General features: G+C 45.1%; 1 long non-coding RNA gene across 1 annotated transcript; it reads right to left on the bottom strand.

Annotated features, from left to right (window-relative positions):
* Nucleotides 1-6,010: 6,010 nt before the first annotated feature.
* LOC117346420 lies at nt 6,011-14,465 on the bottom strand. The gene is made up of 3 exons (XR_004536581.1): nt 14,253-14,465; nt 13,180-13,396; nt 6,011-6,122 (listed from the first exon to the last, which is right to left on the bottom strand). It is a non-coding gene; the product is annotated as an uncharacterized LOC117346420 (long non-coding RNA).
* Between the last annotated feature and the right edge of the window lie 494 nt (nt 14,466-14,959).

Here is a 14,959-nt window from a genome sequence, read left to right on the forward strand (position 1 = left end):
GGCTGATTTCCTATAGGACGTGCATCTCGCAGCGAGAGGATCATCCTGTAGGCAGGCAGCCGGTGTGGACGACTCTCCTCCTCGCCAGTGTGTCGCGGCACACCAGAAATCTCAGGAGGCACACGGGTAGGCCGCGGCACACAGGTTGCGATACTACTTTAATACATAGAGACTTGATAAGAATATCATAGACATTAATCTTTTATAAAAGTGTTTCCCAAGCTGGTTCTGAAGGATCCCCCCCCCCCCCTTGGCAGTCAGGTTTTCTGGATATCCACAATGAGCATGCATGAGACTGATTTGCATACACTGCCTTCATTGTATGCAGATCTTTCATGCATATTCATTGGGGATAAACTGAAAACCTAACTGGCAAGGGGGGACTCCAGGACCAACTCGGAAAACTTTTTTATTTTTTTTAAGTTCAAATATTTTATTTAAAAGTTTTCACTCAATGTTTCAGCAAATGCCTATCCCACCCACCCACCCCCGGCCTTTTACAAAACCGTAGAAGCGGTTTATAGCGCAGGCCGGTACGCTGAATGCTCTGCGCTGCTCCTGACATTCATAGGAACTCTGTGAGTGTCGGAAGCAGCATAACGGGAACTCACGGCAGCCATTTTGATGATGGCTCTGCACGGGGCAGGAGCGTAGGACGATCGATCCTGCCCTGCGTTGCCACTAGACCACCAGGTAAGATCTGGGGAAGGCCCGGGATGCGGGGTGGGTCAGAGCCAGCCCTGAAAGTTATCCGCGATATTTCAATATTCACGGGCCGGTTCTGCCTCTAACCCCTGCAAATATTGAGGATCTGCTGTAATCTAATCCAGTATTTCTGAGTCACGCTATGCCTAAACAGGTTCAAGGTGACTTACAACATAAGGAATAACAAAATGTATATGCTACATTATAGCAGTTTAAGGAGGATGGAGTAATGAGGAAGGTAGGATTGAGGTTCCATGACTGTACTGGTATTACACTGGAGTATGGGATTTAGTGACACTAGGTATTTCGAGCTGGTTGTCTATGGTGTATGCACTTCCAAAGAAGAGAGTTTTTAATTTTTATTTTTTTTTTCGGACTGTGTTGTAGAATGTTTCCATCCTGATGTCAGTTGGGAGGTTGTTCCAAGTCTTGGTGCCAAGATAAGTGAAGAACGAGTCAAATGTGCGTTTGTATTTAACTCCTTTGGGAGATGGAAGGAGCAGTTGAAGCGATTCCAGTTTTCTGGTTGATGTTGACCAAGAATTGACGAATAAGTGTTTGGAGCAGGGCTACAGGAAGGGTGGAAATGTCAAGGAGTTTACCAAACACTCCTCTACTTCTTCCACTTTCCCTCAGAGAATGTAAAATACACTTTTATAATCTGGAAAATGAGAGGATATGAGCACAACACACACTCCACTTACCTCGAGCAGTGCTGCTACCACACCACCTCCTGATCCTTCATTATCCCCCCCCCTCTCTTCTATGTGGTTAAGCAGCCAATAAAGCACTTGAGCGCTTCATTTTGGGTTGCTTTGATGCCAAAGTCTCAGGGTATGAGCTGCGAGATCATGTTTTTTTAGTGCCAGTGGTATAGCAAGGGAAGTTAGTGCCCAGTGCAAAGACGCCTGGTATCGTCACACCATGTGCCCTCCAAATGCGCTCTTCCCCTCCCCCCCCATCACCGCACCACGTGCCCCTGCCATACCTCTTCGAATCTTTGCCAGCAGCAAACAGGATCTCCAACCCGCTGCTTGCACTGGCCGAGCCTTGCATCCGACATCACTTCCTGGTCCTGCAAACAGGGAGCAACGTCAGAGGGAAGGATGAGGCAGGTGCGAGCAACGAGTAGAAGTTCGTGCTCGCTGCTGGTGGTGGTGAAGATTTGAAGAGATACGTGGGGGGAGGGGGGACTTTGAAGAGGCCCCTCCCATTGCCGAGGAGAAGAGAAGAAGTGTCAGCATCAATGTCAAGACATTGCTCCACCACTGTTTATCGCACAGCTCAGCCTTGTGGCAGCTGAAACCTGAAATTAAACTTCTACTGCTCCAACACTAGGTGGATCCAGGGCTGGTGCCAGGTTTGCTCAGTGGTAGCTTCACTCCTGGTTGGCCATGGCAGGACGCAAGAGGGCACCGGCCTCCCTCTATAGACCTTCCTACAGCAGGTCATCTTAATTGCACGTTTACTGCTAGTCTTGCTGTACACACCTCTCCGAGGATGATCTGGTAAAGACCAGGGAGGCATTGTGGACAGGACGTAAGATTCAGGAGATTTAACCTTCTTTAAATAATTAGGATTACAGCTGTAAGTTACGCATGTACTATGATGTCTAAAGGCTCCTTCAGATAAAATCATTTGCCCTGGTGCATGCTGGGAAGAGGCAAGGTTAGATCAGTACAGCAATTCCCTCTCTCCCTCCCCCTTTCTAAAAGGTTAAATCTAGCTGAGATTTAGACAGATTTTAAGAGATGGGCTCTTATTTGCTTGGCCTTTCTGTAAGCAAATTAATGACACTAACAAATGACTATTCAATGGGAATAATAAAAATAAGAAAAAAAAAAAAAAAAGTGACAAGCAGTTGGCTGGAAAGCTGTATAATTAAAGCCAAGTTAATGATGGGGGCTGGCTCCTTCCAAAGGCAGAGTAATCAGAGCCACATCAGATGTCTAAGCATTTGAAATAAGTCTTTTAAAAAAAGTATATTTTTAATGTAATGAAGACAGCAGCATCCTTGTGTCTGTCAAGTTAAATTGCCCTCTGACGCATTTACTTATCCCCAGGGAAAAGAAATTAAAGAGCGCACTCCATCTGTTCAAATATTCTACTCAGAATATTTTTTTAATATTTTGTCACAAGCACACAAGGCCTTTATTTAAAGTTACTCAGTCTTCTAGAACAATAAAATTATCCAAATCAGACTAGTCAAATAATTACTGTAGACTGCACGGGATTTGACTTTGGCTCACTTCTTTCAGTTGTAGCTCAAGGTGAGTTCCATTTAGGCAGGGGTGGAGGCAGTGTTCAGGGGTGGAGTAGGGGGCATGCGTTTCCCTTTCCCTGCCCACCCACCTCCTTTAGCGGCCAGGATGCTCAAGCCATACTAGCCAAATTGGTCCACTTCCCAAGTTCCTCCTGTGCTATGCAAGCAGGGAGGAAAATCAGTGACAGGCTTCATGCAGCTGAACTGAGCATGCAGGAGAGTGCTGGCTTTGGTGACTGAACCCCACCACCACCATAACCACCAACTTTGCAGCTCAGGCATCATGGGAGGAGGTTCTGGCAATGGACCACTTCAGCTGGTGGAACTTAGACATCCCTGCCAGCCATTCCATGAGTGTCCAATCACCTTTATTGTATCTCAAGACTCTGTCCAATCACCTTTATTGTATCTCAAGACTTGACACAATCGTGTTTTGGCCCTAACTGGGCCTGCCAAAACCCAATCGTGTTGAGTCTTGAGATACAATAAAGGTGATTGGACAACAGAGTCTCTTTCGCTGTTTGTTCTTTCCATTCTTTGGGAAATTGTCATCTCCCGTTGTCATCTCCTGCATCTCTAAGATAAAATAAAAGCCATTCCGTGAGTGCCACAAATTTGGAGGAGGCCTGAGACTAAAGTGAAGGGGACCCAGGCTCAGGCTCCGCCCTCTCCCCCAATGGCTACACCACTGAATCCAGGCACGGTAGTTATTTACCTGTCCCTGGGAGGGCTCACAATCTAAAATTTGCCCGAGTTATGTAATTTGCCTAAGATAACCAGAATCAGCAGCAGAATTTGAATTAAGCTTCTCTGGTTGTCAGCTTGATGCTCTAATCACTTGGCTACTCCTTCACTATATACTCCAATTATAAAAAAAAAAGCATATGATCACAGCTAAGGTCCAGAAGAGTCAGCCAGGCTTTCCGAATTCCCTTCCTACTACAATAACACAGAGCAGAGATGACCCTCAAGCAGCAGAACCCCTTTTTAGTTGGAGAGGCCAAACAAACTAATCTCTGGTCCTGCCCCCAAGCCTTCTAGTTTCTGGTATGAGACTAGGCAAAATATGGAGTGGAGAAATATCTCATGGTCAGTGCACAGGGCTGAGAAGCGGGGAAGAGAGGGTTCAAATCCCATTCCCACTCTTTGCGATCTTTGGGCAAGTCAATTAACCCTGCATTGGTTCAGAAACAGACTTAGGAGGCGATTCTATAAACTGGTGCCTGGATGCACGTGTCATAGGTGCTAATAATTGGTTCCACCTAAATGCTATAGCATGGGCAACCTGGATGGGCCATTTGGCCTCTCTCTCTGTCATCATGTTTCTAACATATAGATAATGAAGAAGTGGGGATGGAACTGTACACGTCAACCAGGGATACATCCGCTGATGAATATTTGTTAAAAGATAAATATTTAGTAAAGTCAATAAAATAGTCTTTGACTCAAATATTGATACACGGTCCGCTGTGAAGTGTTTGTTAATTATCCAAAAGTTCTACAACAGAGTTGCTGCATTCAAGTTTGGTTCCACGAGGGCTTTTACCATTTGCGCTATCCGAATTTGAGCACTGGATCCGCTGCTTTATATCTAAAATCACCAGCGGCACACATCTGCCATTTACTGGGCAGATGTGTCTGTACCCCCCGAGGCAGGCTTTCATAAGCCGGAACATGGACCACGCCGGGCCTGCAATCAATATTGGAGTCAAAGACTGTTTTATTGACTAAATATTTATCTTTTAACAAATAGTCATCTACGTGTGTATTAGAGAATGACACGGTGACAAAATTCATCACCGTTCCTGTCCCCGCGGATAACCGCGGGAAACCATCTTCATGTCATTCTTTAAGGAGAGAGGGAAGAATCAGAGTATAAATGGCCACAACCACTGACCCGCAAGCTTTGCTTTGAAGAATGCTGGTGTAGAAAGACTAAGGTTGGGATAGACACTACAGAATAGCAGTCTCTGGTATCCAGAGCAGATATTGTGATGTCATAATGCCTCATTCCACCAGTGCCTAAGAGCCAATCACATCAGTGATGTCACAATGGCTTCATTATCCTTGGCTCACATAAGAATCAGAGTATGAATGGCCACAACCACTGACCCACAAGCTTTGCTTTGAAGAATGCTGGTGTAGAAGGACCAAGGTTGAAATAGACACTAGAAAATGACATGGGATTATTTCCCACGGTTATCTGCAGGGACGGGAACGGTGATGAATTTTGTCACCATGTCATTCTCTAGTGTGTATCCCTGGTTGACGTGTACAGTTCCATCCCCACTTCTTCATTATCTGCAATTTGTTCGTGGGCGGATCATGTCTTCAAGTGAAAAAGGCCATCAATTGGTCACTTAGTGCATGTAGGCGTTCCATCACTGACTTGGTGTACATGCTCCTCACCCAAACTTAGGTACGCCCATGCTGCCTTATGCTAGTATTCTGTATTGGCATCTCAGCGCACAGATGCTGTTACAGAATTGGCGCTCGACACATCTTTAAATGGGAGCTGCCAATTTATACAACTGTCTCCTTGGTCTGTAAATCCTCCACAAACAGGAATGCAACATCCTTCAAGCTGCAACTTGTAAAAGGCATCATGTAAATCCAAAATATTTTTGTAAGCCACGGCCCAGTGGATCGCCCCATTCCACTACATGTAAAATGATCTCTGTCTCAGTGGTTTACCAAGGGTGTGTGTTTGGGGGGGGGGGGACAGTCCATCCCAGAAGCAGCCAGTAAAGGGGTACAGGAGAAAGCCACAGGGCTGTGGTCTGGTGTACCTGGCTGTCAACTTCCTGTTCTGGGGCACCCAGTGTTATAGAACAGCGCAGAGTTAGATCTGTGTGCAAACCCTAATTGGTGCCAATTAACGGCAGTAATTGATAGCATCCGATTATTGATTATCTTAATTGGCTTGTTAATTACACTGTTGGCACATCTCTGAATCATGCCCAAATGTAGACACCGTTTTATAGAATCCAGGGGAAAAAGCACGCAAGACCTGAAAATGAGAAACATAAAATAAGAACTCTTACCTTCTCAAAAGCTATTGTGAAACGATGAGTCGTAAGCTTCCAACTGAATTCCAATAACTGGATGTCAAAGACAAAAGTGATTCTAGCAGTGAAGTCCAGAAAATAGGCCCCTATAATGGAGAAAGCACGTCAAACACTTTGTTTAGCACAGACATAGGGGAAAATTCTACAAACAGTGTCTAAACTTAGGTGCCTAAGTTACTTAAGAAACGCGATTTAAAATGGCACAAAACATTAACGTTAAGGCGCATTAGGCGGCCTAAAGCGCCTACGTAGGTCAGACGTGGTGGTTGGCGGCCTAAAACGCCTACGTAGGCGCAATTCATGACAAAGATAGGTGCTAGAAATGTAGGCCAGAAGCGAAATTCTGTATACTGCGCCATTGTGTGACTGAAACGTGATTGGCTAAACTAAGCCTTAAGCTTATATACCGCATCTTCTCTATAAGGATAGAGCTCGGCACAGTTTACAAGAGTTTTGAAGAGAGGAAAATATAATAAGAACTAGTGATTGTATAGAGAGCAGCGGAATTTACATTTTTTGAAAATAGAGCAAACAAACCAAAACTGCAGACTTGTACACGGTGCAGGCAAATTTTATTTTGACAAATAAATCTTAACTAAAAACCTTTTACCAGACGGGGGACCCAACACGGTCCGTGTTTCGGACAACCTTCATCAGGGGTCCATGGTAATAAAGGTAAAAAGAAAAATATCACAAAAAGAAGCCTGGAAAAATAGCGTTTGGTAGCACACCAGTGAATCACTGTGACGAACTTGTAGTGCATTTCGGAGATTCACTGGTGTGCTACCAAACGCTATTTTTCCAGGCTTCTTTTTGTGATATTTTTCTTTTTACCTTTATTACCATGGACCCCTGATGAAGGTTGTCCGGAACACGGACCGTGTTGGGTCCCCCGTCTGGTAAAAGGTTTTTAGTTAAGATTTATTTGTCAAAATAAAATTTGCCTGCACCGTGTACAAGTCTGCAGTTTTGGTTTGTTTGCTCTGGTCTGTTTTTTCACTGCAGACGAAGTTGGACCTCTGGTTCTTTTGTTGTTTTGTTGCTTTGCATTTTTTTGAAAATAGCCGCTTTTCAGATGTTTTCAAAATAATTGGAAAGAGCCCTAGTTACGCAGCTGGACAGGAAAGTTATTCCAAAGCTCAGTAATTTTAAAGTAAAGAGATTTCCCAATATAGATTAGCGCCCTATGGAGAATCTGGGCCATAATCCATAGACTGTCTCGAGACCATAACATGCAGTTAACTATTCCAAGACAATAGATTAGTGCGGTGTCAGGTCAAAAGCGCGCCGGGACAAAGGCGCGAGCAGACAATTGAGCGCAGCGCAGAGGCTCGCGCTGAAGAAAATTACTGTTTTTAGGGCTCCGACGGGGGGGGCGTGGGGGTGAACCCCCCCACTTTACTTAATACAGATCGCGCCGCGTTGTGGGGGCGTTGTGGGGGGTTTGGTGGGTTGTAACCCCCCACATTTTACTGAAAACTTCACTTTTTCCCCGCTTTTAGGGAAACAGTTAAGTTTCCAGTCTAATGAGGGTGGTTACAACCCCCCAAACCCCCCACAACGCCGGCGCGATTTGTATTAAGTAAACTGGGGGTGCTCCCCAACAAAAACCCCCGTCGGAGCCCCTAAAAACAGTAATTTTCTTCGGCGCGCGCCTCCGTCTTGCGCTCAGTTGTCGGCGCGCGCCTTTGTCTTCCGCGTTGTTGTCCATGAACCGATTAGTGCTGCCATCACCCAAAAGAACAAATTGAGACTGTACCAAACGTAAAGCTTTTTTTTTAATCTGGCGCCAAGTTCTTGGAACCAACTTCCTAATAATATTTGACTTGAACTGAACTTCAAAGCTTTCAAGACGTTATTAGATACTTTTTTCACTCTGCTTTCGGATCTGACATTCCCCAAAATGAGCATATTTATTAAGAAGATATTAACGTATTTCTTATGGAGTGGTTTTTATTTCCTCTTGCATGATTGCATATATCATGGAGTTTCTTTCTTACCTCTGTTGAATATATGTTTTCATTGTTAGCCGCAGAGAACTGTCCATAAGCTTCTACAGGATTTTTTATTTTTAAAATTTCTTTCCCACTTATTACCTAAGTGGGTTACAGTAGAAAACACACATTCAACATTCTCAAATATGTTATAAAAGTGCACATTGGATCCTATTCTTCCAGACATATTCACAAAAATTACCAGAACACTAATTAAAAGTTCACATTATATGAACTATAGAAATACATCTCTCTTATAAACTAATAACCACCCGCTTTTTACTAAACCGTGATAGCGGTTATTAGCGCAGATTGTGATGTCATAATGCCTCATTCCACCAATGCCTAAGCTCCGTCCCCATCTGCCCAAGCCTCAAGCACTTGAAAATCCTAAGTAGCAACATTCTAGAGCTCAGATTGTGATGTCATAATGCCTCATTCCACTAATGCCTAAGCTCTGTCTCCATCTGCCCAAGCCTCAAGCACTTTAAAATCATTCTAAAGCTCAGATTGTGATGTCATAATGCCTCATTCCACCAATGCCTAAGCTCCGTCCCCATCTGCCCAAGCCTCAAGCACTTGAAAATCCTAAGTAGCAACATTCTAGAGCTCAGATTGTGATGTCATAATGCCTCATTCCACCAATGCCTAAGCTCTGTCTCCATCTGCCCAAGCCTCAAGCACTTTAAAATCATTCTAAAGCTCAGATTGTGATGTCATAATGCCTCATTCCACCAATGCCTAAGCTCCGTCCCCATCTGCCCAAGCCTCAAGCACTTGAAAATCCTAAGTAGCAACATTCTAGAGCTCAGATTGTGATGTCATAATGCCTCATTCCACCAATGCCTAAGCTCTGTCTCCATCTGCCCAAGCCTCAAGCACTTTAAAATCATTCTAAAGCTCAGATTGTGATGTCATAATGCCTCATTCCACCAATGCCTAAGCTCCGTCCCCATCTGCCCAAGCCTCAAGCACTTGAAAATCCTAAGTAGCAACATTCTAGAGCTCAGATTGTGATGTCATAATGCCTCATTCCACCAATGCCTAAGCTCTGTCTCCATCTGCCCAAGCCTCAAGCACTTTAAAATCATTCTAAAGCTCAGATTGTGATGTCATAATGCCTCATTCCACCAATGCCTAAGCTCCGTCCTCATCTGCACAAGCCTCAAACACTTTAAAATCATAAGTGTTTGAGACTTGTGCGGTTAAGGCAGAGCTTAAAGGAATAGGACAGGGTGAGCGACAAAAGTTGCAGGGACAGGATGAGGGAAATTGAGTTCCTGCGGGAATGGGGACAATTTGTCCCCGTGTCTTTCTCTATCCTGAATGACACTGCAGAGGGAACCAGGGTAGGGCCTGCTCCTGCAATAGTTGGGCTGAATAGAAAGTTGGGGGGAAAGGAGAAAAAAGTAGACAAAAAGCCTGTATAGCCATGAAAAAAAGGTTCCTGGATCCTTGGCCACAGACCTTCCTCCGTGATCAGTGCCACTGGATAAGATTGGAGGCCTGGTGCCCGTTGACCTAGAAGCAAAACCCAGCAAGTGATAGTTGTCCTTTATGTTTTCGAAATCTACAGCACAAAACCTGACAGCCGCAGTGCATCAGACACGACACTATACGGGCGTTGTGCTGAGAAGCAGAGAACAGAACCACCGCGAAATGCTCCTGGTGTAGCCAATTCACCAGCACCCTGGGGACCAGGGAAAATATTAAGATGATGGACGGTTATTTTTAGCCTGCTCAGCTCCCCGCTCCAGCGCGTCTGCCCTCGTTAAAATCTTCGGTCTCCCTCTAAAGCTGTTGACTGATGGAGCCTTGGAGGTTGCCATGGCGACACGATCCATCGCCTTGGCGATCGTGTTCTTCTGTCGCTGTCATGCTGCTGACCTGATTCTAAAAAAAAAAAAAAAAAAGTTAGCTCGCACTGTAGGACAGCTCTCTCCCCCTGAATTGCCAGCAACACAAAAACACTGCTTGGCCCAAATATACCTCGAATCTTAGGAGAGACCACAGTGGCAAAACGCCCCCACTAACAGTTTGCCAAGAAACTATCATGCAACAGGAGGCCCCGGTAAGTCATTCGTGACCTGCTGCTTGCACAGAAGGAATTTCCTTTACCTTTATTTATAAAATACAAGCAAACATCTTAATTCCACCGTGCTCCTCTCAAACTACCGTACACGGTTTCATAAAAAGCCTTTTTCCACTGGTAAAAAGTTTTACCTGCACAAAATAATTTTTAAAAATAAAAACAATAGTCCTCTAACCCATAGGGGGATAGTGTGGCACAGTGGTTAAAGCTCCAGCCTCAGCACCTTGAGGTTGTGGGTTCAAATCCACACTGCTCCTTGTGACCCTGGAAAAGTCACTTAATCCCCCCCCCCCCCCCATTGCCCTAGAGTTTGAGCCCACCAGGACAGATAGGAAAAATGTTTGAATACCTGAATGTGCACCACTTAAGTTATAAGTGATTATATAAATACTAAAAATTCAACTGGTTTGCAGCCTGACCAGAGTTTCTGCCCTACAGATGTAAGCTGTATAGCAGGGCTGCCCAAGTCCGGTCCTCGAGATCTACTGGCAGGCCAGGTTTTCTGGCTATCCGCAATGAATATGCATGTGAGAGATTTGCATACCAAGAAGGCAGTGCAGGCAAATCTCTCTCATGCATATTCATTGTGGATATCCTGAAAACCTGGCCTGCCTGTAGATCTCGAGGACCAGACTTGGGTAGCCCTGGTTTAGCGGAAGGCCAATGAGAAGCAGGTCGCAGTAGTCTAGGAGGTGTTGTTTTAGGGCAGGGGTGTCAAAGTCCCTCCTCGAGGGCCGCAATCCAGTCGGGTTTTCATGATTTCCTTAATGAATACGCATGAGATCAATTAGCATACAATGAAAGCAGTGCATGCAAATAGATCTCATGCATATTCATTGTGGATATCCTGAAAACCTGGCCGGCCAGTAGATCTCGAGGACCGGACTTGGGCAGCCCTGCTGTATAGTATCACCATTTATATCTTTAGGAAGACAGATCTATCGAAATACATGTCGGAACAATGCAAGCAGTCCATACCGCAGGAAGACAAGGGCTTGAAAAATGCATTTCCACCATGCCAGTCCCATGCGTCCTCTCTGGACAAAACCAAATATGTTCTTGGCAGGATTCAGACCATTGCTGTTCATGCAACACTGATCAGACTCCACCATCCAAACAACCAGATCACCCCTTCCTAGTCTTCAGAAGGCACTTTGGCCCTGATTCTATAAAAGACACCTAAAGGTTAGGGTTATCAGACGTCCAGATTTTCCTGGACATGTCCGGGGGGTCTGGACGGCTTTTCAAAACCTGGCACTTTATCTGGGTTTTGAAAAGCTGTCCTTCGGGCAGGAGGGCACCCGCGCATGTGCGGATATAAACATAAGAACATAAGAATTGCCATCTCCAGATCAGACCGTAGGTCCATCAAGTCCGGTGATCCGCTCACGCGGAGGCCCACCAGGTATAACCTGGCGAAAAAAAAAAAAGGTTAGTCACCCGTATCCTTCTATGCATCTTTCGAGGAGATTGTGCATCTAACTTGCCCTTAAAACAAAGAACTGTGGGTTCCGCAGCAACCTCTACCGGGAGAGCGTTCCAGGTGTCCACCACTCACTGCGTGAAGCAGAACTTCCTGGCGTTTGTCCTGGGCTTGTCCCCCCTCAGCTTCAGTCCATGACCTCTTGTCCTGGTCACATTTGACATTGTAAATAACTTTTTTACCTGCTCTATCTTGTCGATTCCTTTTATTATCTTACAAGTCTCAATCAGATCCCCTCGCAGTCTCCTTTTCTCAAGGGAGAATAGTCCCAGTTTTTTAAGTTGTTCTTTGTAGTTCAAGTTTTCCATACCTTTAACTAGCTTCATTGCTCGCCTCTGCACCCTCTCGAGCAGTTTTATATCCTTCTTTAGGTAGGGAGACCAGTGTTTGACATAGTATTCCAAGTGTGGTCTGACCATTGCTCTATAAAGCGGCATTATGACCCTCTCTGATCTACTAGTGATTTCCTTCTTTATTATGCCCAATATTCTATTTGCTTTCTTTGCCACTGCCGCACATTGTGCCGATGGTTTCAGGGTCCTATCTATCAGTACCCCCAGGTCCTTTTCTTGTTCGCTCTTACCCAGAGTTGAACCTGACATTCTATACTCGTGTTCCTTGTTCTTTCTGCCCAAATGCATTACCTTGCATTTTTCCACATTAAACTTCATCTGCCATTTCTCTGCCCATTTCTCTAACTGGCTCAAATCTCTCTGTAGTTCTTCGCTATCCTTTTGTGACCTGATTGCCCGACATAACTTTGTGTCATCTGCAAACTTGATGACCTCACTGGACGTTCCATCTTCTAGGTCGTTGATGAAAATATTAAATAGGATGGGCCCAAGAACCGAGCCCTGGGGCACACCGGTAGTCACTTTCTTCCAGTCTGAAAATTTCCCATTTAAGCCCACCCCTAGTCTGAGAACTCCCAGTCTGAGAACTTCCCATTTAAGCGCAGGTGCATGTGGTGTCATTGTGTCATATCCGTGCATTGGGCGGCTGTCCTGCCCAACGAGAGCAGGCAGCATGGTGGGACTGGGGTGGACTTAGGGGTGTGATGGGGTGGAACCAGGGCATGACAGGGCGGGGATGGGTGGGACTGGGGGGGTCTAGGGGGTCCAGATTTTCCAGATGGAAAATCTGGTAACCCTACTAAAGGTAGGAGTCTAATTCAGCACGCCTAGTCAATCTAGGCACTTATTTAAAAAGCTTAATTGATGTTGATAAAGATAAGGTTCTTACCTCGATAATCATCTTTCTTGTAAATGAGTCCTAGTAATCCTGAACAGTAGTGTCCGGTGATCTCGGGGGCCACTTCAGAAACACCTGGTCATTTTGTCGCGCTGCATTGTCTGAAGGTTGTAACTTCTGCACCAATTGCAGCTTATAAGGGTGAAAGTGCAATCGATTGTGTAAGATCTTGCTAACCGCGCTTTTTGGGATTTGTATTTGCCGTCATCTTATTTATAAACATATTCCAATAAGTTTGGATTTTGCAACCATTTAAAATCAAGGAGTGTTTTTGTGGCACCCTGTATAACCACCTTCAAAGCAGTTTATATGCAGGTACTCACGGGCACGGGCTTTGTAAAGGGCACAGGCACCCGTTCTCCTCTCTGCCCCCCTCCTGCCACACGCTTGCACCTGTTCTCTTGTAGCTCTTTAATTTTCCCTGCGCAAGCAGCCCGCATCAGCGTCGCCCCTCTCCGACGTGACTTCTGGGTCCTAGGAAGTGGCATCAGAGGAACAGCCGGCACGACGCGGGCAACAAGTTTGTGCTGTTGCTCTTGTCTGGAAAATTAAAAAGGTAGAGGTGAAGGGAAGGGGGGGCGCACGACAGGGGCACCACCCATCCTCGCTACGCCACAGCATTTTCAAGAATACCGGCCTCTCCTACATCCCAGTGGCTTATTTTGTGTGTTTTACATTTGGATGGTGGGGGGGGGGGGGGGTCAAAAATGGTTTAAAAAGATAGACACACTGAGGACAAACATCTAGGAAATGGCACTTTTTAAACTAAAAGACTGTCATCTTCCTGTTTTGAAAAAGGGCATTTTCTGCAAAATACCTAAACTTGGATTTAGATGTCAAATCACATGTCCCTCCTGATCACTTATCCTTGCACCCATAAAGGAATAATGAAATAAATAATAATAATAATTTTATTCTTATATACCGCCAAAGCCATATAAGTTCGAGGCGGTTTACAGCAAGAGGCGCTGGACAATCAGCGAAGAGGTTACAATCAAAGTCAGCAATACAATCTTGCATAAAAAAAATATGAAAGCTAAAAAGTTCATAGGGCTACAGGATTGAATAAGTGGTGAGTAGATTCTTAGTTAACAAATCGATTGAACAGACTTGTTTTTAATAGTTTTTAATGTCATTCTGTACCCTGGCTTACTATATTCCCATCTTAATATCCTTAATCACTTTTTTTTTTTTCTTTCATTTCTAATCATAATATCTTCCATCCAATTACGGTTGTTCTCCATTCACAGTGTACTGCTTTTTTGAAAGGGGTAGTGAAGTTGTGCCGAGTCTTCCTCCCTCCCCCCAAAAAAAAGCCTTAACTAGCCGTCCCGGGCACAAGAGCTTTAGATCTGAAGATGTGCAACTGATTTGAAACCTTGCTGGGCAGCCTTACCTAAGAGAGAGAGTGGATCAGCGGCTGCTCGCACACGTCTGTGGCCAGACCAGCATTTCACCCCCCAGGGCCCGGAGCTGCTTCTACTTTGGATTCCGCGTTCCTGGAGTCCACAAGCTAATGTCTTCACTGATCCACCCCCCCACTTTTAGTCCCTAAAGGAGAAACGCCAGGACCACCTGCTCAAACTTCTCGGCCCCCTGCTAGCTCTCCCCTTTTGTACTTTGGATCCAGTTGGCAGCATGAAGGCACTGCGACTTCCTTAAAATGGTATGGGGAGTTGTTTTTTTTTAAGGTGGCACTTATCAATCTCCGCTTTCTGGAAGGCTTTGGGTGAGTTTTGGAGGGCCTGTGGACTAAAAGTGACTCCTGTAGCCCTTAACTATAACTGCAGTTGCTCCTCAAGTTTTAATCTGAAAAGCCTAGGAATGGTCATCAGAGCCCTGGTAAGCCAATCCTGGTTTTACCGAGACTGCATGCAATGGATGAAAAACCAGGACTGGCTCAGCCTGTCCCTGAATGACCCGAATCCATTGGGTAGATTTGCTTTTTCCGATTTACTGACTGCAGGAATACTTTTATCTCCCTGCAGCTGCTCGGGTGCCGGTAACATTACAGTATTTCTGTGGTAGTGAACTGAAAATTACAAACTGTGAAGCCAAATGAGAGATCAAACGTGCAAAAATGTATTTACTTTTGCTTCTTGG

The sequence above is a fragment of the Geotrypetes seraphini genome, chromosome 12 (assembly GCF_902459505.1).
Source record: "Geotrypetes seraphini chromosome 12, aGeoSer1.1, whole genome shotgun sequence".
NCBI classification, from domain to species: Eukaryota; Metazoa; Chordata; class Amphibia; order Gymnophiona; family Dermophiidae; genus Geotrypetes; species Geotrypetes seraphini.